This window comes from Capsicum annuum, chromosome 6 (assembly GCF_002878395.1).
Source record: "Capsicum annuum cultivar UCD-10X-F1 chromosome 6, UCD10Xv1.1, whole genome shotgun sequence".
NCBI classification, from domain to species: domain Eukaryota; kingdom Viridiplantae; phylum Streptophyta; class Magnoliopsida; order Solanales; family Solanaceae; genus Capsicum; species Capsicum annuum.
This window is the reverse complement of record NC_061116.1, coordinates 47,920,017-47,929,725: the sequence shown is the minus strand read 5'-3', so window position 1 is coordinate 47,929,725 and position 9,709 is coordinate 47,920,017. Positions and strand designations below refer to the sequence as shown.

The 9,709-nt window shown below is 32.9% G+C and overlaps 1 pseudogene; it reads left to right on the top strand.

Moving 5' to 3' along the window:
- Window positions 1–6,224: 6,224 nt before the first annotated feature.
- LOC124899482 lies at window positions 6,225–9,265 on the top strand (annotated as a pseudogene).
- The last annotated feature ends 444 nt before the right edge of the window (window positions 9,266–9,709 follow it).

Below are 9,709 nucleotides of genomic sequence, written 5' to 3'. Positions count from 1 at the left end.
ATCAAGAAAAAAGGAGAGTGCAAATTCAAGTACCCCAAAAGCTTTGCCGACTACATAACAAAAGGCAAAAATGCATATCCAATTTATAGAAGACGAAATACTGGTAAATTTGTGAAAGTTAGAGAACAATTACTGAATAACTCATGGGTTGTTTCTTATAATCCTTATTTATTATGCAAATATAATTGTCATATAAACGTCGAAGTTTGCTCTGACATTAAAACTGTCAAATATCTATATAAATATATATGTAAAGGACATGATAAAATTTTATTCCACCTACATGAAGAGAACATAAAGATGGAAATAGATGAGATAAAAGAATATCAATCAGCTGGATGGGTATCACCACGAGAAGCTATGTGGCGTTTATTAGCCTTTTCTATCAGTGAAATGACTCTAAGTATTTATCATCTCCAATTATATCTCGGTGAACAATAATTTGACTCTTTTAGAAAAACTGATACCATAGATAGCATTGTCAAAAATTCTATGATTAAAGAAATCATTTTAACTGAGTTTTTCTTGATAAACCAAACAAATACACATGATAAAGAGCTTAATTTGTTATACAAAAATTTTCCTCAACACTTTGTATGGTCATCTATCTACAAAATGTGGACTTCGCAAACATGTGGTATAGTTATCGGACGTGTCGTAATGTGTCATCCAACAGAGGGAGAAAGATATTATCTTAGATTATTACTAATGAATGTAAGAGGGACACAATCATACAATGATCTTCTTACAGTAAATGGAATAAGCTGCAAGACTTTCAGAGAATCTACAGAAAAAAAAGGATTATTACATTGTGATAACAACTTGATTGATTGTATGTTAGAAGCTACTTGTTATCAAATGCCTTATAGTTTAAAATGTTTATTTGATACTATCTTAGTATATTGTAGTCTTGATAATCCAAAGAAATTATGGGAACGATTTAAATATCCAATATCTGAAGACTTTAGGAATATGGGAAATATTGTGCCAAAAGATATTCACCTAGTTGTTCTAAACCCTATCAATGATATATTACATTCTATGGGACGTGATATCAATGAGTTTAACCTTATTTCAGAAACTATCACATCTTCAAAAATTGCCACTGAAGCAAAAAAAAAGTATATTTTGAGAGAAATATTACTGTAAGCGATGAAGAATTATTGTTACACAAAAAATTAAATACAAAACAAAAAATAGCATATGACACAATACTTCAAAGAATATATACTAACAAATCGGGGGCATTCTTTATAGATGGTCCCTGTGGAAGTGGTAAAACATTCTTATATTGTGCTTTATTAGCAACTGTTAGATCTAAAGAATTTATAGCATTAGCAATTACAACTTTCGGTGTTACTGCTTCCCTCCTTTCGGGATGACGAACAGCTCATTCATGTTTTAAAATTTCAATTAATATTGACGAAAAGTTCACCTATAATATCAGCAAGCAAAGTTCATTGGCGTCTTTAATCTGCGATGCAAATTAATTGTATGGGATGAAATATCAATGGCAAAAAAAATATAATTGAAGCATTTTATTCTCTTCTGAAAGATATAATGGATTCAAATATGTTGTTTGGTGGAAAAGTAATTGTCTTTGGAGGAGATTTTTGACAAACTCTACCTGTTGTTCGTAGTGGCAAAAAAGAAGATTTTATTCGGAAAAGCATATTAAACTCAGAAATATGGAATCATCTTGAAAAACTGCAACTATCAGAAAATATGCCTGCAAAAATTGATCCCTCTTTTTGTGAGTATCTCATACAAATTAAAAATGAAAAAGAAAAAAGAAATATTGATAACAAAATAAATATCCCAAAGACTTTCATTGTTCCTTACACTACTAAAAAGGAATCATTAGATATTTTATTCAAAATAATATATTCTGATTTTCATACATCTATTCTTGATTCAACTTTTTTGACTTCTCGTGTTGTCTTTACAACAAAAACTGACTTTGTCAATGAATTAAATGATAGACTTATATCCCAATTTTCTAAAGATGCTAAAACATTTGTTGCACTTGATGAAACTATTGACCCAAATGATAAAATCCAGTTTGAGTATTTTTTACATTCACTAAACGCTCCTGATTTACCTCCTTACAAATTAACTTTAAAAGAAAATTGTCCAATTATATTATTGAGAAACTTAAATCCCTGTGAAGGTTTGTGTAATGGTACACGAATGATATGTTGTGATTTTAAAAATCGTGTTACAAGTGCTAAAATTACCAATGATGATTTTAAGAATACACACGTATTTATTCCTAGAATACCATTATTATCTTCAGATGATGAAAAGTTGCCTATCCCATTTAAAAAAACATAATTTTCTGTGTGTCTATGCTTTGCTATGACAATAAATAAAGCTCAAGAACAAACATTAAATTATGTTGTAATTTATTTGTGTGAGCCATTTTTCTCACATGGCCAATTATATGTGGCATTATCGAGAGCAAAAAATACAAACTGCATAAAAATGTTAATTCGACCACCCACTGTAGACAGTAATGATGACCAATCTACATAGAATATAGTATATGATGAAATCATTCTAAAAGTTTTTTTGAAAATTTATAGTATTATCTATATTCAACTATGCTAATTAAATCAATCTGAAAATTATTCTGATCATTTACTATTGTTCCAACAAACTATATCAACGACATCAGCTGATATAACGATACTTGAAAGACTCAACTCTTGTGCTTCGTATTGACATTCTGCTAAGGTAATCTATTAACTTTTACTTCTTTATAGTAACATAACTTGTTTGTCAACTTCAACTGTATTACTCACACATATATGCATTATCTAAATTACTGTATGGGAATGAAACTATATGGATTTGTGGCTTTGTGATTTAATATAAATGTCATATTTAGAATTTTTAGTTACAGCTTACAGAATTATATTGAAAATCTATACTGAAAATAATTTGATATATCTTATACAAGAATAGAAGATACGATGGCGCGTGTATGACGCTAAACCACTCCTTGAAAAAGGAAAGAGGAAAATAAATTTAGAGTCAGCGCCCACGTAACGGATGGTTTTCTACTACGAAGGTTGATTTCATCATCTCTGTGAATTTCTACTTTTGTGTTTGATTGTTTGCTTTGAAATTTTCTTCGTTTCGTTGATGTTACCGTGTAATTTTATGAACTCACAGTGTATTATTCATAGTAAAGGTGAAATTCATTTCCTTAGTTAAATCAACATCGTCTCCCTCCATAGGCTTCTACTCAAAACGCCAAATCAAGTTAGCCACAAAGTACTCTAAATAGAACATAACAAAATCATAGCTCGGGCATATTCTCCTCCCTACGCCGAATGCCATCATCTTGATCTCTCAACTTCTTGTTATATCAAACATCTCGCCATCTCTATGATCATCCATCAAGAACCTCTCCAGTTTAAATTCCATTAGATCCTCCCAAACGTTTGGGTCCAATCTTATTTCTCTTGCCATGAAATAGATTATCGTGTTCTTTGGTAAAGCGTAGCCATTCAATTTAATTTCATCTGTCACGCTATGTGGTACCAAAAAATGAGATGATGGATATCTCTTTAAACTTTCTAAAATCACTGCTTTTAAATATGACAGTATCCTTATATCATCTTCTGTCATCAACTTATCTTTTCCTCCTCTAATTTACATACAATTGCAATTTTTTATGCTATTTATTTATACAATTTTTCTTCAATGGGAGGGTAATTAATCAAGTTGATACAATCATAAAGAGCACAAAAGAGTACAAGGCATTATCAAAGGTTTAAGCTTCAGAATTAGCAAGTGTTTGGAGCGTTTTAAAGCCTTGTAAAGTTAAAGAAGGGGAAGGGAACCAATAGACTCAAGAGGCGCCTTAAGTGAAGGGTATTGAAGACATTTTACATCCTAAAGTGACATCCAAGAGGCGCCTACTTTCCCTTATTCATTAAGGGCATTTTTGACATTTGTTATGTAATAGTATAAATAGACACTTTAGTGGGTATTTTCATTAGACTTTGATGAATTGATTGAGTATTACTCAAATTGTATTTTCTTTTCTTAGTGTAGGACTTGGAAAAGCCATCTTAGTGTATGACTTGGAAAAGACATTGAAACTAGGGTCATCTTTGAGTGTGGAATCACTCTTGTTGATATTTTGGCAAGAAAGGTTGGTGCTTGGGGAAGGTGACTCCCTTTGTGTCTACCTATGAATGAAGTGTTATCCATTAATAGTGAGGTGTGTCTTAAGTGTTTAACATACACTTTGGTGTTAATCATTAGGGCTGGTGTATGTTTCATTACTATCTTTCATTTAATGTAATTTTCTTCTCTTATTTTGTTTGAATTCGAGTGTCTCTACTTCTTCTCCTCTTTTTTTAGTTGCTGATTTTTGTTTCTTGAGTCTTAAATTTTGGTTATTAGGTTAGATCTCGTATCATTTGGTATCAGAGCCTTGCTTAGGGTTGTTACCACAACTGTAATTCTTTGTTTTAGTGTCCTTATTAAGAAAATCTCAACAAAAAAGAGTCATATCCAAAGAAAAACCACAAAAAAGGTAGTATCTTGTGTTGTTTGTGTAGATCCAAAAGCTTTTGGTTAGATATACTCATTTTTATTGTGTTTTGTTGGTTTCAAGTGCTAGATCCTTGTTCTCTAGCACCTAGGGTGTCTAGATCTACACTCGAAACAAGATTTGGTCGATTTTGAGCTAGATTTACCATGGTTATGGCGTTTTGAAGCTTTAAGAGGATAGATCCATGTGGTTTTTGTGTTGTGGACGTTGGTTGGTTGTGATTTATTGTTATTTGAGCTCACCTTGGCCTAAGGAACCTAGATCCATAAGAAAATCTGAATTTGGGGTTCATTTGATTAGGGATCAAACTTTGGTCAACTCTAAAATATTCATCTTGTTCTTCTATCTTCATCAAGTCTTGTTAAAGAAAAATATTCAAAGAGTATATTTGATCTAAAAAAGAGGTGGAAAGAGAGTGTACTTCGTGTTTATAAAAGAATATTCCTTGGCATATTCATTGTCATACAAAAGAAAGAAGAAAACAAAGGAATAATCAAAGTACAAATCAAGTACAACTCCAAGTACAAGGGGGACCATTCTTTTTGAATTCAAATTGAAGCTTGAAAAAGGCTCCAAACTTGTTGTTTTTCCCTCCCAAAGCATTTTATCTTCTTCCCAAGGTGTTACGCCGAAACTTGAACAAAATCTGGGAACTGAAATTTGAAAATCACATCCAATCAATTCATGCCACATCATCATTAGTTAAAAGGACAAATCAAGTTCCTAGGTAGATTTTTTAGTTTCTCATTTTTTATTCTAGTTTCTTGTATGTTAATTCTATCACTAATTAGAAAACTAGTAAGTACCTACTAGGTTGGTAATTAGTCTAGAGTTCATTTATGTCGTGTCTTTGGTTTTTGTGTGCTTTTATCATTTCTAAGTCGTAGTAACTTGTTTGTTTAAGTATGAACATTATTTTTATTTGAGTCATATCAAACAAAAATTGATTTCGGGCCAAAGTATATTCACCACTCATTCACTTGCCAAGTATTGCCAAGTTTTCAACACTTATGAGACCAAGTGTGAGGTGAGATCCAAGAGTAAGTGTGGTGAGGTTTATTGAACTAACGTGTTTGCTCATTTATAGGTTTTCCTTTGTTTTTTTGATTATTTGAGAGGTACATTAAGCATGGAACCCGAGGGTTCAAGTTCTCCTTCGCTTGGAAATGATGTCTTGGGAGTCTTATTGGCTTGGTTTGATGCCTTATCCCGTGACTTGAAAGGTGAGTTGGGAGCTATGAGAGGATACTTGGATTCTTTGAAGGGTTGTGTGATTAGAATGAAAGTGGGAGTTGATAGACTTTGTCCACCAAATACTCCACAAAACCCAAGCTATCAAGTCCAAAGTCCCCAAACCCGAGAAGTCCAAAGACTAATATACCCACAATTGAACAAAGTCCAACAAAAGGGACTTAGTACTCAAATGCTACCTTAAAATCCAAAGTACCAAGTTCCAAACTCACTTGACCAGAGGCTTTACCCTTCACAAGTCCAAACACCTCAAGTCCAAAGATCCTATACTTCACAAAATCTAATGACTCCTCTCAATAAGTTAGAATCCGAAGAGAATGAGGCTAAGCCTCAAGATGGATAGAAGCTTAATATTGAGATACAAGAAGAGTGTGAATAAAAGAGGGCAAGGGAAAGAGAAACCATGGGTAGTGAAGTTGAAAAGGGAAAGAAATGCTTGATTATAGATCTTGATTGTGCCTTGTTACTTCCTAACCCAAAGGCTAACATTTTACCTGACTTTGATTCTTTTTATGTGCAGGTACAATATAAAGTGATATCCAATAAAGATCCAAAAGGAGTTCCACACGAAAGCATGAAAAATGAACTAGTAACTCCCTTGATCGAGATTTCCAAAAAGGTGGACTACCCAAGCCTAACCCGAGGTGACTTTGGTACTCTCAACACTTCCTTGAACTCAAAATATTATGATTTAGTGTCTTTTTAAGTGGTTTGGGGTTTACAAGTACATACCTCTTTCCTTAGTAACTTTTTTGTTGTGAATAATGATCGACTTACTCTTAAAACTAATTCACTATTTAAACATGAGAATGGTATGCTTGAGAATTTCCAAGTTAGTATTGATGCTTGTAATATTGATCTTGATATTGAACATGGATGGTCCTTTGAACTTGTGTAATGAAATCCATGATACTAGTCTTGTTCATAGTGCATTGTGTATGTCAAAGTTGTGAGTAATGCCTTGAATGATTGTGAGCTTAGCAGCCTAATGAAAGGAGCGGGTCATCTCTGCTTAGATCCTTGTCTTCTACTTCCATTTAATCCCGATGTACCTTTGGGATATGGGTGGAGTAACTTTGGGTCATGTGTATTTCCTTTTGATGTTAATGCTATTCAATTCTTTTATATCCTTTGTTCCAAGTTTTTCATGTCAAATACCAAGGATATATGGATGTATGTCAAATGTGAACAACCTTGGCTTGTCGATGAGTATGGTCCTTTGAGCTTGTGTGATGAAATCCATGAAGTTAATATTGTTCAAGGTGACCAGGTGTATGTCAAAATTGTGTGTGGTGTTTTGGGAAGTCATGACTTTTATCCTCAAGTACAAGGGGTGGGTAGTTTCAGCCTAGACCCATACCTACTACTTCTCTTTGACCCCGGGGTACTTGTGAGATGTTGGAAGTGTAGTTTTGGTTCATGCTCATTATATTTTAATGTTGATGCTATTCATTTCTTTGGTATCCTATATTCTAAACTTTTCATGTTAAATACCAAGGATATGTGGGTGTATGTTAAGCGTGAACAACCATGGATTGATGATATGAGTGTGGTACTCATACCAACCCTCCTACCAAGAGTATTGTGTGTATGTTTTGCTCTCTCTTTGGTTTTGCAAGATCTAAATTTGAGGACAAATTCCTTTCAAGATGGAAAGGATGATACAAACATAAAGAGCACAAAAGAGTACAAGGCATTATCAAAGGTTCAAGCTTCGAAATTGGCAAGTGTTTGAAGCCTTTTAAAGCCTTATCAAGTTGAAGGAGGGGAAGGCAACCACCAGAATCAAGAGGCGCCTCAAGTGAAGGGTATTGAAGACATTTTACATCTCAAAGTGACATCCAAGAGGAACTTACTTTCCCTTATTCATTAAAGGTATTTTTTACACTTGTTATGTAATAGTATAAATAGACACTTTAGTGGGTATTTTCATTAGACTTTGATGAATTGATTGAGTATTACTCAAATTATATTTTCTTTCCTTAGTGTAGGACTTGTAAAAGTCATCTTAGTGTAGGTCTTGGAAAAGACATTGAAACTAGGGTCATCTTTGTGTGTGGAATCACTCTTGTTGACATTTTGGCAAGAAAGGTTGGTGCTTGGGGAAGGTGACTCCCTTTGTGTCTACCTATGAATGAAGTATTATCCATTAATGGTGAGGTCTGTCTAAGTGTTTAATATACACTTTGGTGCTAATTATTAGGGTTGGTGTATGTTTCATTACTATCTTTCATTTAATGTAATTTTCTTCTCTTATTTTGTTTGAATTCGAGTGTCTCTACTTCTTCTCCCCTTTTTTTAGTTTCTGATTTTTGTTTCTTGAGTCTTAAATTTTAGTTATTAGGTTAGATCTCGTATCATATATAGGCCATACTCCACTGCACCATGGTGATAGTTGTGTCAATGGCTGCCTCGAGAAACATAGAGACTAACAATTTCTTAGTTAGTTAGTTTTCTTTTCTCCTCTGGCAATTCCAAATTCAGCAATGTATTAATGTAAGAAACTGTTTCCAAAGAGTTGAATCATCAAACTTGAATTTCGTTGCTTCTATGTGTAATGGTGTTTGTACTTTAGCTTCCATATCTTCAAAGGTGAACTTTGTTTCTTTGTACGATTACCGTTATGAAATCTTTAACCAACTATTATTGATGAAGTTAGAACTGGCACCTATCGTCAACTTTTCCATCCCCAACAACTCGTTTCTGGAAAGAAAAATATTGCTAATAATTTTGCCAGAGGACATTATACTGTTGGCAAGGAGATTGTTTATCTTTACCTTGATCTCATTAGAAAATTAGCTGATAACTGCACTGCTTTGCAAGGATTGTTGGTCTTTAATGCTGTTGGTGGTGGTACTGCTTTTGGATTGCGTTCATTGTTGCTCGAATGCTTATCTATTGATTATGGTAAAAAGTTCAACCTTGTATTTACTATCTATCCTTCTGCCCGGGTGAATACCATACATAATCATACATCTCTTATTTGTAACAACAAGAATATTTATGTGTCTGTGTAATTGATTAATTTTAGATATCCACTGTTGTTGTAGAACCTTATAACAATGTTCTTTCAACTCATTCCCTTTTAGAATACATTGATATGGTTGTGATATTGGACAATAAAGCCATTTATGATATCTTTAAAAGATCACTAGACATTAAGAGGCCTATATATACTAATTTGAACTGGCTGATCAGACATTACTGAATTCCAGACAAACCTGCTTCCATATCCGTGTATCCATTTTATGCTTTCATCATATGCCCCTGTCATCTCAGCTGAAAAGGCATACCATGAGCAATTATCTGTACCTGAGATAACTAATGCAGTTTTTGAGCACTTTAGCATGATATTGAAATTATATGGCTTATTGCCTGATGTACCATAGAGATGTTGTTCCCAAGGATGTCAATGTTGCTGTCACGGTTCAATTTATTGACTAGTAAAGATTTTGCATCAATAACAAGCGTGAACTACTTGTATCTGGATAGAGTATAGAAAACTTTCTAATGTAGATGCAACCGTGTGACCAAATAATGAAATTTGGTTCAAATGCTATTTTTAACTTAAAAATAAGCTCATCCAAATACTCAAAAAATGAGCTTATTTTTAAGTTAAAAATAGTATTTGAACCAAATTTCATTAGCAATTTTTAACTTAAAAATAAGCTCATCCAAATACTCAAAAAATGAAATTTGGTTCAAATATTATTTTTTCCTAGTATTTGAGAATTTGAATTATTTGTCAAAAATAGTTACCAAATAATGACAAATTATATGGCCAAATATTATTTGTCAATTTTTTTTTAAAAAAAATTACTTAAAAAATTTATGATCAAATGGGTCCTAAACATCAATTAATAGAGATAGTAAGGTAAAATAATCATA